Source organism: Odocoileus virginianus, chromosome 2, assembly GCF_023699985.2.
Source record: "Odocoileus virginianus isolate 20LAN1187 ecotype Illinois chromosome 2, Ovbor_1.2, whole genome shotgun sequence".
NCBI lineage: Eukaryota > Metazoa > Chordata > Mammalia > Artiodactyla > Cervidae > Odocoileus > Odocoileus virginianus.
In genome coordinates, this window is record NC_069675.1 from 34,566,826 (window position 1) to 34,592,930 (window position 26,105).

Genomic DNA, 26,105 nt, shown 5'->3' on the forward strand with positions numbered 1-26,105 from the left:
AAATATTCAGCTCATAATAGTCACAGATTCACAAGTTTTTATTTTCATCACATTCAAGCTATGAGGGAAAGAAGAAAAACTGGTCTAGAAACATGGGGGAGAGGGGATTCCCAGCAGCCAATAGTGTGGACTCATCTGAGCAGCATCCAGGGACCAGTGAAGCACTTGCTCAGTCCAATGTGAATGCTAACCCACCTGATGTGTGATCTCTTTTCTGGAAATATATGCACTGGAACATGCCAACAGAGCTAACAACATGAACTATTTGAGCCATATTAAGTATGCTAGTCCTGCTTCCATGGTTGACAAGTGGCCTTTTGATAATTTTGTTTCTCATGCACATAATATGTCTCCAGGGAAAGCACACCTGTCAGATCAACCAGGAATTTCTGGTCCCAAGGCAATTGCATTTGTCACAGTAAATTATTAAGCTGGTATCTGGACTTTATATGTCAGCCAGTTGAGAGTTTTCATGAAAAGAATCTCCCATCAGCCCAATCAACTCAGGAATACCAACAAGATCTCTGAATTTTGGAGCACAGAGAGCCAGACTCTGATTCCTCCAAGTATACACCATCTTGTGGAATCTCTGAGTGACCAATAATCTAGTTGTGCAGCACCCTGGATGGATGACCCTGACAGCATAACTGACACACTTTGAGCAACAGGATCACACTTAAAGAACAAGTGAGGCATAGAGCTAAAAGAACTTTGGAGTTAGACAAACTTGTGATTAAATCCCAGTCCTACAACTTACGAGCTTTGTTGTTTAACCTCTGACTGTCAATTTTCACACTTGTAAAGCAGAATAAATGCCTTTATTAAAAAATCAGTGGTTCTGAAAGTATAGATCCTGGATGCCTTAGTCTGCTCAGGCTGCTATAAAAGACTACTATAGACTGGGTGTCTTATAAACAACAGCAATTTATTTCTCACAGTTCTGGAGGTGGGGAAGTCCAAGATCAAGGCACTGGTAAATTTGGTGTCCTAGTTCACAGACAGCTGTCTTTCCACTGCGTTTTCATAAGGGAAAAGAGACAAGGGAACTCTCTTAGGCCTCTTATAGTAGGGCTAATCCTACTCACGAAGACACTGCCCTCATGACCTAATCACCTCTCAAAGGTCCCCCCTCCTAGTACTATCATGCTGAGGATTAGGATTTTAACATACAAATATTAGGTGGACATTGAAATTCTTAAAAGATGGGAATACCAGAACACCTTACCTGTCTCCTGAGAAACCTGTAAGCAGGTCAAGAAGCAACAGTTAGAATCAGACATGGAACAGCAGACTGGCTCAAAATTGGGAAGGAGTACAAGGCTGTATATTGTCACCCTGCTTATTTTACTTATATGCAGAGTACATCATGAGAAGTGCTTGGCTGGATGAATCATAAGCTGGAATCAAGGTTGCTGGGAGAAATACCAACAACCTCAGATATGCAGATGTTACCACCCTAATCGCAGAAAATGAAGAGGAACTAAAGAGCCTCTTGATGAAAGTGAAAGAGGAGAGTGAAAAAGCTGGCTTAAAATTAAACATTCAAAAACTAAGATCATGGCATCCAGTTCCATCACTTCACGCAAATAGATGGAGAAACAATGTAAACAGTGACAGATTTTATTTTCTTGGGCTCCAAAAATCACTGCAGATGGTGAGTGCAGCCATGAAATCAAAAGACCTTTGCTCCTTGGAAGAAAAGCTATGGCAAAACAAAGGTCCATATAGTCAAAGCTATGGTTTTTCCAGTAGTCATATAGAGATGTGAGAGTTGTACTATAAAGAAGGCTGAGTGCCAAAGAATTGATGCTTTTGAACTATGGTGGTATTGGAGAAGACTCTTGAGAGTCACTTGGACTGCAAGGAGATCAAACCAGTCAATCCTAAAGGAAATCAACCCTGAATATTCATTGGAAGGACTGATGCTAAAGCTTCAGCTTCAATATTTTGGCCATCTAATGCAAAACGCGACTCATTGGTAAAGACCCTGATGCTGGGAAAGATTGAGGGCAGGAGGAGACAGTGGTAACAGAGGATGAGATGGTTGGATGGCATCACCAACTCAATGGACGTGAATTTGAGCAAACTCAGGAGATAATGAAGGGAAGCCTGGTGTGCTACAGCATGCCTCAAAGAGTGGGGTCACAAACAGTCAGACACGACTTAGTGACTGAACAACAACATAGCACTGGACAGGCAGCACCAACATTTTAAAGAATTTATTATAAATGCAAATTATTAAACCATACAATAACCCTTCTAAATTGGAAGTTCTGAAGATTGAGCCCAGAAACCTGTATTTTAACATGCCTTCCAGAGTATTCTGATGCTCACTAAAGATTGAGAAATATTGATAGGTTGTTGTGAAGATAATAAATTACATATATAATGTGTCTAGTACAGCACCCAGCACAAAAGCAGATACTCAAGACACTTTTGGGCTTCCCTAATAGCTCAGTTGGTAAAGAACCCACCCGCAATGCAGGGGACCCTGGTTCAATTCCTGGGTCAGGAAGATCCACTGGAGGAGGGATAGGCTACCCACTCCAGTATTCTTGGGCTTCCCTTTTTCACTTTCACTTTCATCACCACAAAAAAATCTGAAGAATGAAGGAGTCTCCCAAGATCTCCTCACCTAGTAACAATTAAGAAATTTGCTGTTTTAGACATATAGTCAAGATCTTGTAATTGTTCAGTTTTGATAGATTTTTCCTTCTTTACTCAGCAACACAGATACTTTTTCACAAGCTGTATAGCATTCAAATTTCAATGGTTGCCCAGAATTCATCAGTGGACATGCCATAAATTAACTGTTTCCTTGGTTTTGACTAATTATGCTGCTTCTAATTTTTCAAGAGACATCTTTGGCATACGATGTATTCCTGTCCTTTGAAACATTTCAAACTCCTAAATGGAAGAATGTCATGTCCCAGAGAATGAATCTGTGCGAGTGTTCTTATAAATGGCCTAGAAACAAAGTATTATGCCAGTGTTTTCATTGGACTATCCCCATCTAGCAATGATATCACTTGGCATTTTATTAAGCAGAAAAATAATTAGTACTGTTAGAAATATTTTTAAATTACTACCAAGTTTGAATATTTATGTTTACTAAAATGTTATATGACATATAATTTGTTATTTGAGTAACTCACAGAAATTCACAATTATTCTGCTCTGTAAATCTGTACAAATGGACGATCTTTTCAAATCTGAAAAACTGTAATTCTGATTTGGTTAAAAACTGATGGATTTCTGCATCCTTTTATGTGAGAGAATATGTAAATAAATAAAATGGAGATAGATTCCCTTTACAGACTTGTATTTAAATATTTAGAAACCTGGTAAATTTTATTATTGATAAATAATTCTAAATCTTGCTGTGCATTAAATTGATATATGCCATATATGAACAAAATTGAAAACAATATAACATTAGTATTCATATTATCAGTAAAGACAATTATGTATTATGAATAAAAATAAAAATATGGCATTTAACTGCTGTGTAAACACATAAGGAATTGATACTCATATCTGCTTCTGAATTACTATGTTGAGAATATATATAAGCTGAAAGATTAGAATTGTTTTGCTACTGCTGTTATCACCACCACAGTAGGAAATATACTATGTTTGGGAATGTGGTTTGGTGGAATATAATGGGATAAATACTTATTCCTAATTGCTGTTTTGCTAAGATCCTAGAATTGTACATAAGATTGAAGGCAGCAGGAGAAGGGGACAACAGAAGATGAGATGGTTGGATGGCATCACTGACTCTATGGACATGAGTTTGAGTAAGCTCCAGGAGTCAATGATGGACAGGGAAGCCTGGCGTGCTGCAGTCCATGGGGTTGCAAAGAGTCAGACATGACTGAGCGACTGAACTGAACTGAACTGAACTGAGAATTGTACATCTTGTTTATCCTTATGAAAAGTAGGAATCTTGAATTTTTTATTTTTATTAAAATTAGAAATTCAATTTTCAGGCCAAGAGCTATAAACTTCAGTTCCAAACTAATACATTACAGGAAATATGAAAACATAAGAAAATAAAGAGATCTATTATGAACTCTAATAAGAAATCTAGACAAGGTTTCTAGAAACAAAATCAATTTACTAAAAACTCTTTACAAGAAAATAAGAATTATCAATTTAAGAAAGAACATATAGGACCTTTAAAGAGAATATTTTAAGATTCTAATTATAGATTATAAAAGATATGACTTATGTGTGGAATCTTAAAAAAAAAGGGTACTAATGAACTTATTTATAAAATAGAAGTAGAGTCACAGATGTAGAAAACAAATTTACAGTCACCAGGGGATAAGGCAGGGAGTGTTAAATTGGAAGAATGGGACTGACATATATATACTACTATACATAAAATAGATAACTAATAAGGACCTATTGTTAGCACAGGGAACTCTACTCAATACTTTGTAATGGCCTAGATGGAGAAAGAATGTTAAGAGAGAGAGAGAGAGAGAGAGAGGATATATGTATAAATGATTCACCTAGTTGTACACCTGGAAACTAACACAAGATTATAAATCAACTATACTTCAATAAAAACTTTTTTTAGAAGACATGAATAAATCGAGAAGCTCAACCATGTTCATGGATGTGATAGCAACATGCTAAAGATGCCAATTTTCTCCAAATTAACTTCCAGACTTAGTATGATCCCAAACAAAATCTGGTTTGAGGAACTTGATAAATTTATTACAAACATTTATAGCAAAATAAAAGAACATAGACAGCTAAGTTAACTTTGAAAAAGAAGAGCTAAAAGGTAGTACTTACTCTACCAGATATTAATACATATCACAAAACCTTAGTATTAAAAATAACATGGTGCTCACTGAGAAATACATAAACTGAAAAGAATAGAGCTCAGAGATACACAGACACAGGCATACATATAACACACACACACACACACACACACACACACACACAGAGAGACATTTGATTTGTGATAAAGATGGGTACCACAAAGCACAGATTTAGTAGATTTTGTTGTGTAGACCTCTCACCACCTCAGTTGTTACCACCCTGTCAAAACCACCATAATCCTTCACCTTGCTTCCCATAAAAACCTCCTCTCGGGCCTTCCTTTTCCCTTAGATACTCTTCAGTCTATTTAACAGTGATCCTGTTAAAACATAACCAAATCATGCTTGTGCTTTTCTTTTTTTTTTCCAGCTTAACTGGAATAAAATTTGACATATAATATTGTATAGGCTTAAGGTGTATAGGGTTGATTCAATATACTTATATATTGCAAAATGATTACCCTCATAGTGTTCATACTTGTGTTTTTAAAATATGAACAACTTACATGAAGACACAAAAGACTTTCTGGTCCAATAAGATTAGGCAGAAAATGAAGAGAAGTGTTAGTCACTCAGTCATGTCCAACTCTTTGTGACTTCATGGACTGTAGCTCACCAGGCTCTTTTGTCCATGGAGCTCTCCAGGCAAGAATACTGGAGTGGGTTGCCATGCCCTTTTCCAGGGGATCTTCCCAACCCAGGAGCTGAACCTGGGTCTCCCATATTGCGGGCAGAGTATAATAGCTAATAATTATTGCATACTTTCTATTATTAGGGATTATATGATTTACATATAATCTTCATTTAAGATTACACATATCACTTAAAATTATACATAATCAATTACTTAATCATTACAAAAAACCTGTGAAATAGACAGTATTTATTCCCTCTATTTTAAAGAGGCACAGAGATAAAATGATTCACCAAAGGTCACAAGTTAAATACTTACCTCTCCGTGTAGAGGAAGAGCTGGGATTTGAATCCTGGAATTCCAGCTCCAAAATATTTGAGCAAGGTTTGCAGCACAGAAAGATTTGTTTCCTAAGACTTTTAGATTCTCCATGTAGGTTCAATTAATTAGAAAATTAAGTCATAATGTTCATAATTGATTTTACAGCTATTATTCAATTAAATGGTAGGAGGGAATTATTATAAAATTTATTACAAAATTCAGCGTGTTGCCTGACCCAGCTTTCTGATGTCTGCCTGGTTACTACTGCACTATTCTTTATATTATTCCCCTCTGCAGCAGGCATGGGAGATCTTTCCTTGGTTCCTTGATTTTTCTACCCTCCATGAGAGATCAGACTGACAACAGGCCTGCACATTCCAGGGCTGTCCTGACACCTGACTGTTGATAAATCAGTGGAAGTAGTTTTGCTGGGGCAGAGAAAGGATGGAAAGGAAGGCAAGCATGGGCAACAGAGTGGTGTGGGCCAAGGGATTCAGTTTTCAGTAACCTGAAAGCCAATAAAAACTCAAAGCAAGAAGAGTAATGCAAAGGGCAGGATGAACTGCAAAGGGTATGCATGTGGGTGAGAGAGAGAACATTTAATGTATCAGTACTCTCCTCTGAGTCGAACAAACCATGTATTTACATAGACCCTGCCCAGAGTACCTCAATTATCCAAATTAGCCAAGAAGTCAGGGACATTAACCCAACTTTAAAGACAAATATTGACTGTGTGGCCATGACCTAAAGCAAAGACATAGTGAAACTCTAAATCTGAAAAACTGGATGCAACATACACCTTTAGGATTGAGGGTTTGAGGAGTCTGGTAGGCAGAAAGGGAACTGATGATATATTTGTTATTGATACCTAATATCATTTTCCTTCCAGTTTTATTGCAAATATAACTGACACATAACATTGTATAGTTTAAGATGTACAACATAATGACTTATGATATATGCATATATTGCACAGTGATCACCACAATAACTCCAGTCAACATCCATCATCTCACATGAACATAATTCTTTTTCTTATTATGAGAATTTTTAAGATCTATTCTCTTAAAACTTCCAAATATATAATTCTGTATTGTCAGCTATAGTTACTATGGTAGATATTACATCCCTAGAACTTATCTTATAACTGGAAGTTTGTACCTTTTGACCACCTTTACCCATTCCTCCCACTCCTTGACCCCCTATAGCAACTGACATTATTTCATTTGAAATTTAACAAATGTATAAGAGTCTTCTAGGTTTATCACAGGTAGTATTAATTGAATATTCAACATATGTGCCAGATGCTGAGTTATCTTCCTGACCTGAGTTAATCTCATTTGACCTCATAACCCTGTGGAATAAGGACTTACTATCTTCATTTTATTGATGGGGAAATTAAGATTCACCTTGATTCCCACAAAAACTTCCTGTCTGGTCTTCCTGCTTTTTCTTTTGATGCTTTTCAGTCTATTTAACAGGGATCCTGTTAAAACATAGTCATGATATCGAAGAGAAGAATAAGGATTTTAATTCAAGTCCGAGTCCAATACCTGGACCTTAAAAGTTATTTTAATAATGAAATATTTGTTCATTTGAAAAAAATTAAGTACCAGAGATAATAGAGTAATTAAGAACAATAGAGTGAACATCTATGTCCCCACTACTCAGATTAAGAATAAAACATTTCAAATACATTAGGCTCCTATGTTCATTTTGCTCCCTCTCTCGCAAAGATGACCATAAACTTTAATTTGGTTTATCATTCATGAGCATCCCTTTATATTTTTTTCTACATATGCTGGTGTACTTAAATAATATTTGATATTGTTTTGCATGCTTATTTAAACTTTAAGTAAATGATACACTGTATCCTTTACAATTTATTTCTCACTCACGGTGAGTGTGTGAAACTTATCATGTTGATAAATTTACCTCTAGTTTATTTATACTCTCTGCTATACAATATCCCACTTCATGAACACACCATGATATATTATCTGTTGTTTTGGTGATGAGCATTTAAATCATCTTTGACTTTTAACATTGCAAATAATGCCACAGTGAAAACACTTGTATTTTACTTCTTGTGCAATATTTAAAACTAGAATTGTTGGATCTTAACACATTCACATCTCCATATTTACTTACTGTTGTAGAATTACTCCAAAGTGATTGTTCTAGTTGCTAATCCCATCACCAGTGCATGGCAGGATGTGCTGCCCACATCTTTGCAGATAAAAAAAAGGTTTTATCAGACTTTTTAACTTTTGTCACTCTGAAAAGTATGGAATGACATCCAACTGTGGTTTTAATTTAAACTTTTCCTCATCACCAGTGAGGTTGAGCTGTTTTTCATAAATTTATTCAACTACTCAGATTTCCTTTTCTGCAATTTGTCTGTTCATCAATTTGAGCCTAAAAGGTATAAATATACGACTCCTCCAGAGGACAAAAAACTGGAACTCGGGGCTCAGTATTAAAGATCCTACTATCTAGAAAGACAGACAGAAAAGGAAAAATATCAGTAACTCTGCAAAGTAAGTTGAAAGACGACAGGACTCAATGGGTAGGGGAAAGCTTTCTAGGCTTTCTAAGGCTTTCCTTAGGCTAATGACTTGAGAATTCATGACAGCCGTGAACAGAGGGAAGAACATTCTACAGTGAGGAAATGGTACCTGCACCTGCAAAGCCAGGGAGAAAAGGAAGAACCTGTTGTGTCCAAGAACATAACTGGTTGGAACAGAAGCTTCTTGAGCAGACGAGTGACTAAGAAGGGAAAGTGGCGATCAGATCTTGAAGGTCTTGTGTTCTGCACAAGATACTTGCAAGTATGCCCATTTTACAGATGCATAAACTAAAGAGTTTAAGCATTTTCTCAAGGTGATCAAAGTACATGGCAGGGCCTCAGCTTGAATCCTCTCTGACTCCAGAGATTTGTATTCAATCATGTCTCTCAACACATAAAAGTCTGGTCTCAGTGCCTGGCATATTGTAAACACTCCATTTATGTTACTATTGCAATTCTATAATGGTCAAATATTTACAGAAGAAAGGGTAGAGTCTTGAGGTATTGGTTAGAAATGTTTAAAAAGTACAAGAAAAGTAACATAATCCCAACCAATAATTTCGGAGGACAGCATACATCCACTTTGAATGGTAAAGTAAACTGTGCTTGTAGGTCTGCTGCTAGAGAAGTTTACATTCATCTATAAAGAAATAAAAATAGCACATTTGGGGAACAGAAAGGAAAATGGCCTGGCTGGCATAGAATATCCCCACTGGAGCATGGCAGGTAAAAGAAGTGTGTGTGAGCGTTAAGGGACCAACTAGGGAACACGAGGTCACTCTATTAGTCTCTTATATGTTTAATTTTATTTCCAAGAAGAAATGATCAACTTGGGACAAGAATTACTTCACGACTGAAACAGTGACTGGCCAGATATTTGTGCTTATAAGAACTTTTACTTTGGATAAGGGGTGTAAAATATTATTCACTCCCAAATCATGTGTGGTTTTAATATTAACTTGCAAAGGGATGAGCGGAATTAATGAGGTGTGATTGGAACGGGTGCCAATCAGATAATAAGAATAATGTTTACAGCAGACATGGTTTCTCTCTGAAACAAGTCAGGCCCAGGTGAGGCAGGAAAGAGCCAAATGTTTTCTCAGCCCAGCAATGATGGGACTTACTCTTTTGAAAACTGCAAAGCCAAAGCCAAGCTGGATAGGGAAAACATTCCTTGTCCTATGAGACTGAACTGTGTGGTTTCTCAGAAAAATGAATGCCTACCCTGGTGAGGGGGCTTACTTCTTAAGGAGGTGAGTGAGAAAATCAGCCATGGAAATGCCTTCCTAGCCAAACAGATCCTCATTCAGGGCACCCACACTGACCCTCACGTATAGGCCAAGGGGCCACCCCATACCTCACCACAGCCCTTGGCAAAAGCCTAAGATGCTGGTCATTGCTTCAGTTGCAGGAAGCCCCCAACAGCAGAGCTGCTGCTGAACATCCGAGTGTGGCTCGGGAGCATGCCGGACTCAGGGCCTTGAACAGGGGTGTCCCGCGGGAGTGAGATTGGAGAGAAGGGAAAATGCCCTCCTAGCCAAGTTCTAAGCCTGAAAAGCCCTCTCCAATTGTGCCGTTCTGAGTAATATAAGGCTCACACAGAACCACTCTTCTGAGACTCCCTTGTCCCTTCAATAAAAGTTTCATAAACTTGCCTAATAGTCCAGTGAGTTTTATTGAGTGGAGAGCAGAGTAGCAGGGAGACTCCAGGAAGAGAAGGGATTCATCCACTTCCACCATCCCACAGAACCCCACCAGAGACAGGCTGCTGGGCTGTCTTCCCCCGCATCTCCGTGGATCACTAAATGGAATGAAGGGGCATGGAGAAGACCCCTGTGTCCTGAGGAACGCTGTGCTCCCAAATAGGGTCCCCTCGCCCAAGCTAAGGAAGAACAAGTTTTGGTAGAACAAAGGGGCACTGATAAGTAAGATCAAAGCAAAGAGGAGCAGGAAGGGCAGGACAACCTACTGATTCTCCAAGAACATACCAGGCATTAAGTGACCCTGACCTAAACGTAAGAGAAATAGAAAAATACTTAGCAAATCTGAAATCCTGTGAGCCAACAGCTAGATTCAAGCCATAACCCTTTCTAGATTCTCATACACTGATTTTCTGCCTGAATTATTTTCAGGAAAAAAATCAGGGCCCTAGGGCCTTCCCTGCATGATGTGTGATAAGTCACTTCAGTCATGTCCAACTCATTGCAACACTATGGACTGTATGTAGCCTGCCAAGCATCTCTATCCATGGCATTCTCCAGGCAAGAATACTGGAGTGGGTTGCCATGTCCTCTTCCAGAGGATCTTCCTGACCCAGGGATCGAACTCACATCTTCTGTATCTCCTGCCTTAGCAGGCAGGTTCTTCACCACTAGCACCATTCCCTAACTCTCAAGAATTCTATAAGACTGACTTTTCAACCCCATCCCACTTTCTCTCTCCATGGATATACACAGACTTCCCCATAATTTGTACAAATTCCCAGGGAATCAGGTTCACCTAGGCCCTCTGCCTCCAGGTTCCTGCTGAAATTGATCTGTTCCCCACAACACTCATGAAGCATGAACTTAGTGCCTTTTTTAATCTTTACAACCTGAAATGTATATGGGTTAAATCTGATTTAGTGAAGATTTCAGTGAGGCAAAGACGGTTCACATCACAAGGACACGTGCCTTTTCAAATGGAACCATATGTGGCATCATTCACAACTGTCTGCAGCCACAGTAAGACCTGGCAGTGTTCTTGGCCCTGCTCCCCACCCAGCCCAGTTGCTCTTCACATCACTGGCTCTGTATCACCATCCTTCCTTCCTTCTCTCTCTTTCCCTCTTTCTTTCAGAGAAAGAAAACAAAATCGAATTTCTCTCCTTGGCCCTGTAGCTCAATTTAGCAGTCACTGTTGGTTGCTTCTGCCCTTGGGAGTCTCATCCCTCATCTTCCCCTCAGCTAGGTTTAAAAAACAAAAATATAAAGACAATTCTTTCCTTGAAATTTGATGCCAACTAAGCAGGGCCAAGATTCAGGTGAGGTGTGTAAGGCTCTTATCTCAAGCACAAAAATTTGAAGGGACGCCAAAAAACTCTATAATCGAGATATGTAATATTTTAATGTGTTATTTTTAAAAATCAAAATTAATACTGAAAAATTCCATGATGAACAAAATATCAAAATGTTAAATAAAATAGGCTGCTGTTGTTTGTTTGCTGAGGACTCTTATAAACACTTAATTCCCAATTAGCCCAAGGTTTCCAGGCAGAGGGGCCTTTGTGTCCCCAAATCTGCATGTTTTTGACAGTTGACAACAGGGTGTTTCAAAACATAGGAAGATACTTTGACCAGTGTATCTAGAGATACACATTTGTGTTGTGCCTCAGGCTCCAATATGGCTTGCAGGGTCCCCAGCAGGGCTGCAGCTAAGGCAGTACTGGTGCTCGCCTGGTGTTAAAGGTCACCATGGTAACGCACCAGAGAAGGGAGCAGCAGGACATCATGGGTAAGAACTTTGAGTCAAAGAGACCTGGGCTAAGGTACAGCTGCTCCTCAACCACAGGCCGTGAGGCTTCAGGTGACTCACTTATCCATCTTCTCTCAGGCTCAGGGTCCTCCCTGGGAACACACAGGAGGTAACAGTGCCTGCTTCCCAGGATAGTTGTGAGGATTAGATGAAATATTAATCATCAAGCAGTTGGAACATACAAAGTGACCCATAAATATTAGTTGTTATTCTGCTGTGTGTTATGTAATACTTAGCTGTGATGGGCAAATAAGTTGATTGTATTTGACGATATATCTCCTAATCTAATGGTGTGCCTATTTCACTGATAATTTTGCTTGAGGAGGATCTGCTCAGCATATAATAAACAAATTTGATAGTAATAAATAAATAGTACCAATGCTTTTTCTTTCTCTCCATGAAATTCTTATTGGTCTTTTAAAGTCTGTTTTTTGATGTACTGTGCAAACCCAATCCAAGGCTGCAAGTTAGCAGACACTAGGTGCAGAAGCATCAACATATACAAGACTTGCCTTCTTATCTAATATAAACAATCATATACTGTATATCTACTATGTGCTCTATGTGAGTTGCTTAACAAACTTTAACCTTGCACCAGCTCAATAAGATTTTACAACTGACAGAAGGAAGCTCAGAGAGGTGAAATAACTTATTTAATATAACACAACTAATAATGGTACAATGAAGACTTGAACATTGTCCTGTTTGTGCATTATGAATACTTCCTTTCTTTTTCTCATGGATTACCATAAAATAGAGATGAAAACAATGGTATAGTCATAGTTCTGAGATTGGAATGTACTTGTGGCACTGCAGGTTAACATGTATTTCCAACCTGGTGAATTTTTCTGACTACAAGAGCCAAACTCAGGGCTAAACCTTTGAATAAAAGCAACTGATGAGGTGCTAAGAGAGGTTAAGCACAATTTCTTTTGTTTTCATCAAGTAGGTTTCAAGGTAACAAAGTTCATAGCTTTTCAACAAGCCCTAAGACGTTTAGAGCCTCTAATCGAAGCTCATCAGGAAGGAAAAAAATCAAGCTGGGAAAAATATATTTTATCATTGCCTCAAAACTAGGAATGAGGTTAGGGGACACATTGAAATGAAAATATGTGAATAAACTCACTATAAATTCATTTGCGAACCAGGAGGTTTGAGCAGTAGGGGCTTTTGATGGCCCAGATGTTGTCTCATTCTTTTCTTGCCACTCAATCTACTTGGAGCTTTTCTTTCTTCCCTCTTCTAATGCTCTAACACTGATGATACTGTTTGAAATCAGTCTGGGACTGGAGACAAAAATGCAGATGCAGTTATAGAAGCATGAACAGCTGAAGCATGAAACTAATACGATCAAGAAAAGTAATAGAAAAATCCTAGAGGCTGGTTTTAAAAAAAAGAGAGAGACAATGCTGAATCAGAATCTTTACTGCTAGGTAAATGAGTTGGAAGGACCATTACTGGAAGGAAAGTAATAATTATCCACACCAACATTAGCTGGGAAACAGGGTAGCTGTGAGCAGTATACCCTCCCTTTAAGGCACTAGGCCAGAGCAAGAGCAGGCATCCTGCTTTGCCATGATATTCCTCATTTATTTTTTCTCACCATCCCTGTGTCTCTATGAGAAGGGATTGCTAGAACCTGATTCCAATCCTAAGATCAGATTTGGAACAGAATTCTTCCCTTCTGAGATGTCACATACCCAGCTGGAAACCCTGAGCCTCCGTGACAGTGCCACATTCTGCTTGCTATGAGTTACATCCTCAACGCCTGCTGAGGCTGCTGGCCAAGGCTGTTCACAGAGAAGGGAGGCACATGTGCCAGGATTGAGATGAGGATGTGTTAGAAAATGCAGAACAGAGTACACCATCCTTCCCTCCTCCAGACTCACAAAAATAAGGCAGAACAAATATCAGCCAGCGGTTACTTTGTGTTCTGAGCAAATTCTTAAGATGTGAGACCATTAGGCAAAATGGGTCCTCCAGGCACAAGTGAAATCATCAGTAAGATCAGAGGAGGAAGTACTAAGAGAAGTGAAGCAGAGACAGTTCCCATGGCTTTCTGTGCCGATTCCAGATGTTACTGCCAGAACATTCAGCCTAGAGGCACAGGTGAGTGCCCTGTGTCAATAAAGTCTCTCCATCCAGATTCTGCAGTCAATAGCTTTGGCATCTAAAGCTATTTCTTCCCTTTTTAGGCTGTACTAAGATCTTAATTTATCAGCTGGAGATTTACAAGTGTGGGAGGGGCAGATCTTGAGAATGAGCATCTTCTTTCAAGGATCCACCTCAGGTGAGGTCATTTTCACAGACTACAGGGGCTACTTCTGCCATCCTGGGGGCTTCAGGACAATCTGGGGGTGTACTATTCTCAGACACATCTACCAAATGGGTCCATCTCAAGCTTTTGGGCCCCACTTGTTTCCAACTAGGGCTGTGACTCTGACGAAAAAGACCTGCTGGGCTTACTCATTCAGCCCCATTTGTAGCTCTGCCACCCTTCTAATGAGATCCTTGTAATTCCATGCAGCCTTCCTGAATCTGCAATTGGTGACAGCCTCCTTCAGAGCTGTCATCAGAGGCCTTCTGGCTTCAAAGTATGTCATGCATTGGAACTTGATTGTAATAGTCTACTACTGTCTTTTTTATTTGTTTTTAAGAGTAGCACAGTTAAACATAAAAAGATGCTGAAAATCACTAACTACTAGAGAAATGCATACTCAAACCTACAATGAGGTTCCACCTCACACCAGTCAGAATGGCCCTCATTAAAAAAAAAAATCTACAAATGCTTGGAGAGGGTATAGAGAAAAGGGGACTCTCCCACACTGTTGGTGGGAATGTAAATTGGTATAACCATTGTGGAAAACAGTATGGAGATTGCTCAAAAAACTAACAATAGAGTTGCAATGTGACCCTGAAATCCCACCCCTGGGCAATATCTGGTCAAAACTAGAATTCAAAAGGATGCTTGCACCCCTATGTTCATTGAAGCACTGTTTGCAATAGCCAAGACACAGAAGCAACCTAAATGTCTATTGACAGAGGAATGGATAAAGATGATGTGGTACATATATACAATGGAATACTACCCAGCCAGAAAAACTAATTAAATAACATCATTTGTGGCAACATGGAAGGAAGATTATCATACTAAGTAAGTCAGAAAGAGAGACACAAATACCACATAGTATCAGTTGTAGATGGAATCTAAAATATGACATAAACTACCTTACCTACAAAACAGAAACAGACTTCACAGACATAGAGGACAGACTTGTGGTTGCCAAAGGGGAAGGTGAGTAGGGGAGGGAAGGATTGGGAGTTTGGGATTAACAGACACAAATTATTACAAATAGAGAAAGGATAAAGAGCAAGGTCTTACTGTATAGTATAGGGTACTGCATTCAATACCCTGTGATAAACCAAAATGGAAAAGAATATGAAAAGAAAGCGTGTGTGTATACACACACATATATACATATACATATATATAACTGAGTCACTATATGTCAACTATACTTCAATAAAATAAATTTTTTAAAGATTTGTATAAAATAAGAGTAATGCAGTTAACAGAAGCCATAGCACTCCATCATCCTCATCACGCCCCACACTGCTCCATCAGTATACACACCACATGACCCAGGACCTCTTCTTCCACCTGCACAGCCTCCCAGTAAACTAGGGTGAAAGAAGTGTGAATGATTGCAATACCACATGCCAGGGTGACCACCACCTCCCTTACAACAAACAATGGGATTCTGGAAATTCCCTGGTGGCCCAGTGATTAAGAATCCAGCTTCCAACTCAGGAGACACAGGTTCAACCCCTGGTTGGGGAACTAAGATCCCATATACTGTAGGGCAACTAGGCCTGCATGCCACAACTACTGAGCCTGGCACCTCAACTCGAGAGCCTGCATGACACAAACTAGAGAGTCCACGTACCGCAACTAGACAGAAACCCGTGTCACACAGCAAAGATCCTGCATGCCTCAACAAAGATCTAATGCAGCCAAAAATAAACATACTTTTTAAATGGGATTGTTAGTGCCATCAAACTGCTGAGTAATCCAGTTGAGGAGCTGCTTCCCCCAGGCTTATATTCTGCACCTGCATCTCTTCCCCACAAGACATCCACAAGATCTTCTCCTGCATGTGTTCTCTTAGATCTAGCAATTCCTTTGGTTTGTAAGCTGTTTTATTCCTAGAGCAGAGACTTTGCCTGGGCTCCCCAGAAAGCAGAGCCTGAGCCAGAAGACTTGTAGCAAGTATTTAATTAAAAAGTAAGATCCCAGAAAACAGGAGGGAAGGACAAAAGAGTGCAGAAGGACCAAGAGCCAAAACACTGATGCATCATGGAACTGGCCACACCACTAAGTGTGACTGGTTGCTTGATTTGTAGGACTGTATCCCCGAGAAGTTTTATAATTATATAGCATTTCAGGATCATCCCACATAGGAGAGAAAGGTAAAGAATTTATCTGCTGGTTCCCATACCCATTTGTTGAGAGTTCACTATGCATGGATTGTGGCGTGGGCGTGGGTGCCCACAGCAGTGTTCAACTAGAAAGCCCTGAGTGGGGAGCAAGATGCTGTCAGGTCATACCTGGTGACATCACTCAGGCCTCTGTAGAGCTAGAGCAAGAAACAGGCAAGACAGACTATATAAACAAGTGCATAAGAGCAGCTGAATACAGTGGGTTTTCTCACCTGTTAAAAAAAAAATAGAAAGGCAACCTAATACCTAACAGTCCCCAGTGCAGCATCATAACCTAGGAGCAATGAGAAAACCAGAGCTGGAAAGTCAATGGAACATGAACAGAGAAACCCAAATATCCACAGCCATGCAAACAAACAAACAAATAGCAGTCCTCTTTTGAGGACACCAAAAGAATAAAAAAGATAAATCTCTACCTGTTTATATGATCACCCACTGTCCCATGATTAGCATTTATCCAGTCCATCAACAAATATGATATTTGCCAACATACCCATAATGACTTCTGGCATTTCTTTTATTTATCTTGACATGGTTGTAGTTCTTAAATAAATCAAGCTGCAAAGTTTGGAGGCTGCCATAATTTTCTGCTTTATTTGTAGGAAGGCACGTAGAGGCAAACATGAAAAACTAGATGATGGCTGGGGGATGTAGTATAAGTCTGATAATGAAGTCATATCCACCTTAAGCCACTTCTCTATTATATAGTTATCACCTAGACCAGCAGTCAGCAAACCACAGCTCATAGGCCATACCTTGCCACCACCTATTTTATAAATAAAGAGTTATTAGAGCACAGCCATGCTTATTCAGTTAGGTATTGTCTGTGGCTACTGTCCTCACTACAGTGGCAGAATTGAGAATCTTGACAGAAGCCTTTGTATAGCCTACAAAAGCTGAAATATTTACCCACCTGGCCTTTAACAGGAAAAGTTTGCCAAACCCTGGTCTAAAGATGCTAGAGGTGAGCTTTCCCTGACAGGTGGGACCTCCAAATTAGCACTAAACAAGGCTGTTAGCTGATCCTTCAATCAAGAAAAAGAAATTTTTATTTCTTAATCACCAGGCATTTGTCAAAATTGGGCTATCCTCTCCCTTTCTTTCATGATTACTCCAGAAGCTGTAACTCTGGGACTGCAAAAAAAAACAGAGATTCATGGAGTAAAAAAAAGGATGACAGCTTCCCCTTCCTTTTAGCTAAGAACACAAGTATCAGATTCTTCCACCAAACTTGTGTTTAAAAAGCAACTTCACATGCCTGGCTCTGACTAAACTCAGACCACACCCATGCAGTCCCAGGAACTATGATTATGTCAAGTAGGTATATGGAGGAAAAATAAATTTAACAGGCTAAGCAAAGAACAATTCTCACAGTGCATCTGACCAAAGCCAGGGAACCTGTGTTTATTACCCTTTGTGAAGGTGAGCCCAATCCTAAATTCCTCCGAGTTATATCTTACTGCTCTAACGGATCAGGCAACTACTTTGCAGTATGAGGGGTCCATCTCATTAGTGCTTCTCAGTAAATAATGCTCTGTTATATTTTTATGTGGTTCCAACTCAACTTCTACAAGTATAAAAGCAATATAACCAAAAACATGCTTTTTGGCAAAGAATAAAATATAAGGAGATGCAATTCTGCCAGACGGCAAAATCCCAGACTAACAACTTGTCAATTTATTGATGGACATAACTAACCCCCTAACTTACTAAACTATGATGGAAATATAGAAGAATTCTGCCATTTTGTAGATTTAGCTGTATCATTGACCAAATTGCATCCCCACAACATGACAATAAAAAGAGAAATTCTGAAAAAGCAACTTTACCCCACAGCACTGGTCTCCTGGTCATGCTAATGGCATTCTTACTGATTTCTGTTTTCCATTTTTTTCTTCTCCAATTCCATGTACACTTCAACCATGTTATGTTTCTAATATATACATGAGAGGATTACAGTTACCCTTTTTAAAATCTTACAATGGCTCCCTCCAATGGAGATATTCCAAGCTCTGAAGTAAAGAAAGCTTTTCATGGTTAAGACCCAAACCTGACCCACCAGCCTTATCTCTATTATTTCAAGCATGGCCTTGGCCCTGGGATGACACCAACCTGTTCTTTGTTTTGTCCACAAACATGGTAAATAACATTTCTGGACAGGTCACTGAGCCACAGAACCATAGTTCTAACCATAAAACATGGAAGGAAGCCTAACACTGTAAAGGGACTGTTTTAAAGCCGTTATAAGGTTTCATCTCTCAGTCCATCCTCCAAAAGCCCCAGGGAACTAGACCAGAGAACCAGCTTCATGTAGCCCTCAAGCTGCTGATCACACAGTCTTACAAATGACCATTTCTTCCCCTCTCATTCATTCAGTTTTCACTGATTTTCCTTGAGGACATAGTCTGATGGGTCTTGGTCTTAGTCTACCTCAATCTCTCTCTAGAAAGGTAGATAAGTAGATACAAACATACATATGTACACACAGATAGCTCATCCAGTGGGGCAGCTGAGAGGTCCAGAGGATGTGCAGAGTATTCAACAACAGATGTTGTTGAATTTGTCATTCAACAGATGTTGTAAAGCATTTACTGTGTGCCAGACCCTGTACCAATGAGTGTGTGTACAAGATATGTATTCATCACTACAGTATATATACTATGGATGAGCATAGTGAATTGGATTTGTGCCCTGAGGGAATTCACAGTCCTCTGACTTGAAGTCTTTGCCTAAATTTTCAACATTTATGCTATTTTCCCAGCTTTCCTATGTACCCTGGAACTTTGGGTTGTTGTTATTCAGCCACTAAGTTGTATTCTTTGTGATCCCATGGACTCTGTGATCCCATGGACTGCAGAACATCAGGCTTCCCTGTCCTCCACTATCTCCTGGAGTTTGCTCAAGTTCATGTCCATTAAGTCAGTGATGCTGTCTAATCATCTAATCCTCTGTCACCTTCCTCTCCTTTTTCCTTCAGTCTTTCCCAACATCAGGGTCCTTTCCAATGATACGGCTCTTCATACCACGTGGCCAAAATATTGAGCTTCAGCTTTAGCATCAGTCATTCCAATGAATATTTATGGTTGATATCCTTTAGGATTGACGTGTTTGATCTCCCTGCAGTCCAAGGGAGCTCTCAAGAGTCTTCTCCAGCACCACAATTCGAAAGCATCAATTCTTCAGTGCTCAGCCTTTTTTATGGTCCAGTTCTCACATCTGTACATGACTACTGGAAAAACCATAGCTTTGACCATACAAACCTTTGTCAGCAAAGTGATGTCTTTGCTTTTTAATATACTGTCTAGGTTTGTCATAGCTTTCCTTCCAAGGAGCAAGCATCCCAAGGAACTTTGGGACAAAACCCCCAAATATCAGTGTCTGGATATCTTAGGCCATCTTGTGGATGCATGATCTGGTCAAAGATAAGGAAAGCTCACAAGACTATGCACTCCATGTTCCAACATGCCACAGGAGCAAGTGCAGAATCACAGGGCAATTATGATCAATTCTAAAGTAACACTGTCCAGGTTTCTGCCATAAATGCTATCCTGCCATTTATATTTCAGGAGAAATGCTGCAAGGAGCCTCACCTGCTGCTCTAAGTGGCTCTTTATTTTGGAGGTTGAGGAAATGGGGCCCATCACTGGAATTCGTAAGGAGGAAAGACCAATGATTTCCCCTACATGTGTGGTCATGTAACTAACCCTAAAGTCAAGTGCACTGGCCTACAATCTTAGAACCCCACCTGGAGTTCTTTCTTTACCAACTAACTTCAAATCCTGCTACTAACCCTGTTTTCTAAATACCAGCTGATCATATGTTGTCCCTACCCAAAAGACTTCAAAAGTTCACCACTGCCTTTAGCCCACATGCCTCACTCCAGCATTCAAAGGCTCTATAATCTGGCCCCAAACTTATATCCTTGGTATAGACCTCCTGTGCATGCCAAACTGATATCCCCACTATTACCTAACAAGCCAAGTCCATTCCCATCACGAGCCTTTTAAAATGCCCTCTCCTTTCTAACTGTTCATCCAAATTCCCTAATTCACTCAAAACCTACCCAGAATACCATTGCCAAATGTCTTCCCTCTACACAATCCTACCAATAAAATGCTCTTCCTAGAAGCATCAGTTTTTCCACTTCATAGACTACTGTCCTGATGGTCAACTTCTCATGCAGGAATAATGTATCATTTTCATACTTAGCATCTACACTGATCCGCTGTTAGCATACTTGAGAAAAAGGAAAAGATCTATATTTCTCATGGAAGGAAGACTGAAAAATCCAAGCTGTCCTTACTAGAAGAAATAGACAGTGGAGTCACAGTCCACAGAGAGCCTCCTTCGGCAAGACTGCTGGCTGCTTCTCTAGGACTCCTGACTCAGAGCACAGTCAGAGGACAAATTCCCAAGGGCCAAGTTCGTCCTAATGGTTCATACGACAAGAGCTCGAGCTTTGGGATGCAACTCTTAATTCTAGACTCCTCCCAGTCAATGAAGTCAGGCCTCTTGCTCGATTTGCATAAGAGAGGAGATGCAGGGTAAGACAAATATATTGAATTAAGTGTGTGTAAAAGTACACATCCCTCTGCAGAAAGTGACATGGTTCCCCACCTACCCCCAGCCCTGTACTCCCTTACTAGAATCTCCACAGCACTTGAATCTTGGCACAGAAGACAGCTTCTTAGGATCTTTTCCTTTAATGAAAAAAAAAGTTAACCTATGCATGTCAACTAAAAATTCCCAAAGCCTAGAACCTGATTATTCCTAAACTTCATGAATTATTCATGCTGCTTCAACTGAGATAGATCATATTTAATAGTGTTCTGAGGGGGCATCTTCCCTGGAATTAGATGGAAAATATCATCATCTGTCTACTGAGCTGTTTGAAGAACAGGTTATCATGGGTTTTCTACAGAACTGTATATGCTGAGAAACAAAACAGGGTTCACTGGATTGGCATAAGGGGAATTAATACGAAACCAGAGACTCTTTTCCATATCTATGTGGAGCCTGTTTCTATTAGACCGAGGCAAGAATGACAGCAATACCAACACATACAAACCCTAATAAATTAGCTGCACCCAATTATTAAGAAGGCAGCCTTAGGTCATAAAAATGATTTTGTGAAATTGATCTTAAATGAAAAATGTGTAATTACACTTAAAGCAGTTACAGGCTGCTAGTCAATGAAAAATTTATATTTCCTGTGGAGTTGTACCACTTTCTCTGCATATAAAATTAGTTGGACTGGTAGAAACATTACATTCAGAAGTGGTTCAAGAGACAGAAACATTTTTCATTATACTTTTCAAAATGATCCCACAAACTGGCCAACTATGCACCCGATGTGCATGTTATAATTTTACTGCCTTTGGCCAAAATCCACTGTAAGACCAAGTAAGTGTTCAGAATTCTAAGCAAGTACTTCACAGTATTTTTAAAGCCATGAATGCATTTGTTTCTCTATTCATTTTGTTAGTCTTTCTTTAAGATCTGAAAGGCTTATATTTAGTAAAAGCAAAAATGACTGGGGGCTTAAGTATGCATATAGGTGAAAAGCCATAGTATTCATCCCTTACCTCACCCGCCATATCCCATCTACCACCAACTTCTGTGGGTTCCATCTCCAAATTTACCTCAAAACCATACACTCAGAAGAAAAAAAAGAAACGAAACTATACATTCCTCTTCATCTCCACTGCTGACACCCTGGCCCAAGCCACCATGGCACCAATCTCTTGACGGGCCTTTTTCCTCCTGCTCATGATCCCTGCAATTCATTCTTCCCATAATAGGCTGAGAAATCCTTTTCAAAATTCAATCAGATCATATCACTGCTCTGCCTCAGACCATTCAAAGGTTTCCCATTGCCCTTTAAATAAAACCCAAGCTCCTCTTGTGGCCCATGAGGCCTTGCTTGATCTGGCCTTTGGCCCCTTCCTCAACTTTGCTTCTTCTTATTCTCATCCTGCCTCACAGTGGACCATCACAGTGATTTTCTTTCCATCCCTGAAGTTCTTCTACCTCCAGAACTTTGTGCTTACTATTCCTTTCCTCTGGAATGCTCTTCACCTGACTCACGATATCTAAGTTCCTCTTCTTATTTCCTGTAGAATAATCACTTTATTAATGTGTTTACTTGTTGCGGCCTGTTTTAACCTTCAGTGAATGCAAAACTATTGAGTGAATGAAATAACATATTTAAGAAATGGTAAAGTTATGAAGAAACACTTGAATAAAGAAGCAAATAGCTTAAGGGAAATTCAGGTTTAAGCATATAACTGTCTGCCAAAAGAACTAGCCCGTTTCAGGGTTAAATTCTACTTTTTAGTTGCACTAAAAGTTACATAAGGCTAGGAATTAAAGACTTCACTGAAGTGAGGGGAGATAAATTAGGAGTTTGAGATTAACATGAAAAAAAGACTTCACTAAAGAAATTCATGCTACTAATAAACACAAGCAATTTTGTGACCTCTTTTATACTGAGCATTTCAAAATTTAAATGTATACATTAATTTCACCAGGGATATTTATCTTATCTTTTGTTCATCCTTTGGTAATCTTATATGACTTATCTGAAATAGTCTCATTGACTTAGAAAACAAACTTAATGGTTGCTGGGAGGAGAAGATAGGAAATTTGGGATGGACATGTACACACTGTGATATTTAAAATGGATAAGCAACAAAGACCTACTACATATAGCACTTGGAACTCTATTTAATGTTAAGTCATATGTATGACTGAGTCCCTTTGCTTTTCACTTGAAACTATCATAACACTGTTAATTGCTATACCACAGTACAAAATAACAAGCTTAAAAAGTTTTAAGATATGAAATAGTCTCATTGGGGAAATATTAAACATTATTCCCAATACTAGTGGGTGGAGTCAAATAGTATATCCACAACACCCACCAACTACCATACTTAGGTTTGCAAAACTTAGAAATTAAGGAGATTCAAAGAAGTATAAATAGAGATTCATTCATAATGGATCTTCCAATCTATTCTTGAGACAAAACAAAGATGGAAGAAGGATGGATGAAGGAATGAGTAGATAGATACTCAAAAGAGGGAGAACTCATTCTATAGGGAAGAGATCAGGGCAGCCATAAGCTGTTCTTTGCAAAATGGCTAAGTCTCAGATAAGAAAGGAGAGCAGGGCAACATTCCAAGCAGGGACAAGAATGACCACATGTGTCAAACATGCATGGAGAGCAGTGAGCAGAGGAAGCAGTTAAAACTGGAAAGAAAAAGGTAGTCATGAAAGTTTAAGAGAACTTGGGGCTGAAAATTCAGATTATCATGCAGCAGCTTACTATGTTTTGGCTTTACAATACTAAAGAGTAATGGAAGATTTTAGCAAAAGAACAAATTAATGGGAGATAAATGCTCCCATTGTGAGAAACTCAGCATTTGAGAACCTGCATTCATGTAGTGTAAAGATGGAGTTCCTCAGTGGTCCAATGGCAAAGAATCTTCCTGCCAATGCAGGGAACACGTGTTTAACCCCAGATCTACATGCTGTGGGTCAACTAAGACCTTATGCCATAACTATTGAGCCAACAGTCTGAAGTCTGCAAGCCACAACTACTGAGTCCATGAACCACAACTACTGAAACCTGCAGGCCTAGAGCTTGTACTCCGCACAAGAGACGCCACCACACTGAGAAGCCCACACACTACAACTAAAGAGTAGCCCCTGCTCACCACAATAAGAGAAAGCCTGTGTGCAGCAATGAAGACCCAGTGCAGTCAAAATAAATAACTAAATCTTTTTAATAACAAATATATCTTATTGAATCAATACTCAGAATAAATACATACCTTTTTAAATCTTCAAAGCAACTACAGTACTCTAGGGTACACTCTTTACAAAATCTTTAGTTACAGGAAATAAGGATTTCAGAAACCACACATAACTTTGTTCAGAGGAAGGAAAAGAGCGACCCAGAGAAAACTGTAAAATCATGTTGCAAAGTAATGAGCACATAAGACCAAGTTCTACAGTAAACATGCATACATGTGTGCTTCATCACTTATCTAATAGTTCACTTTTCTGATAATTTACAATTATCAAGTCTTCAAAAACCCCTGTGAAGCACAGTTCCTAGCTTTTCAAATAAGAATGAAGAATTAGGTGACAAGTTCAAGGTTACAAAGACAATTTAAACAAATAGCAAGTAAAAGAACTCTCTGAATTCTTGCAACTTCCTTTCATCTTAACCATTTTACCAAGAGTAGCAAAACTCAGTGGTAGTTGTTATATGTGCACTGTGAAAACAAGATCCTGGTGGAAAACAAGAACTTAAAGACTGGGAACTGGCCCTTGGAGGAATTTATATCTTTTCCATGTCTTATGACCATCATACTTAGCATTTTATAGCCAAAACCCACAGATTACATTTGACCCTTGAACAACATGGGTTTGACCTGCATAGGTTGCTGATACATGGATTTTCTTCAATAAATATATACTACAGGACTACATAATCTTCAGTTCGTAGAATCCTCAGACACAGAATCAAAGAAACAGAACTATGGATACAGTGCTGACTATAAAGTTATGCTCATATTTTTTACTACACAATGTCAGTGACTTAACCTAATGTTGTTCAAGGGTCAACCCTTGAATATATTTGTAACACGTTAGGTGGTGCAATGATAAAGAACCCACCTGCCAACATAGGAGATCCAGGGGACATGGGTGTGAGTCATGGGTTGGGAAGATTCCCTGGAGTACGAAATGGCAACCCACTCCAGTATTCTTGCATGGAAAATTCCATGAACAGAAGAACCTGGCCGATTACCGTCCATGGGGTCAAAGAGACAGACAAGAATAAGTGACTGAGCACAGCACACACCTTTGTTTTTCAGTAGCTCAGTCATGTCCATCTCTGCGACCCCATGGCCTGTAGCATGCCAGGCTTCCATGTCCTTCACAATCTTCCGGAGCTTGCTCAAACTCATGTCCATTGAGTCCGTGATGCCATCCAACCATCTCATCCTCCACTGTCTCCTCCTTCTGTCATCAGTCCTTCCCAGCATCAGGGTCTTTTTCATCTAAACCGTCAACAAGAAAAAGAAACACAAAAAGGTAAAATGGTTGTCTGAGGATGCCTTACAAATGGCTGAGAGAAAAAAAAATGAATAGAATTGAAACGCATAGAAGAAAAGGAAGATATACCCACATAAATTCAGAGATTCAAAGAATAGCAAGGAGAGGTAAGAACAACTTCTTAAGTGAACAATGCAAAGAAATAGAGGAAAACAATAGAATGGGAAAGTTAAAGATCTCTTCAAGAAAATTAGAGATAGAAGGGAACATTTCATGCAAAGATGGGCACAATAAAGGACAGAAACAGCATAGACCTAACAGAAGCAGAAGATATTAAGAAGAGGTGGCAAGAATACAGGAAATAATTATACTAAAAATATCTTAATGACCCAAACAACCATGACAGTGTGATCACTCACCTAGAGCCAGACATCCTTGATTGTGAAGTCAAGTGGGCCTTAGGAAGCACTACTACAAACAAAGCTTGTGGATGTGATGGAATTTTCAAATTCCATCAACTATTTCAAATCTTAAAAGCTGTGAAAGTGCTGCAGTCAGTATGCCAGCAGTTTTGGAAAATTCAGCAGTGGCCACAGTACTGGAAAGGTCAGTTTTCATTCCAATCCCAAAGAAGGGCAATGCCAAAGAATGCTCAAACTAC

The 26,105-nt window shown here is 39.3% G+C and overlaps 1 protein-coding gene across 1 annotated transcript in view; it reads right to left on the minus strand.

Moving 5' to 3' along the window:
* The window catches only part of ASB3 (ankyrin repeat and SOCS box containing 3), a 234,162-nt gene that overhangs the window by 48,697 nt on the left and 159,360 nt on the right, over positions 1-26,105 (minus strand). Inside the window, exon 10 of the transcript XR_011491912.1 lies at positions 25,251-25,449. The gene's annotated coding sequence lies outside the window, so the exon portion shown is untranslated. The remainder of the gene's footprint in view (positions 1-25,250; positions 25,450-26,105) is intronic.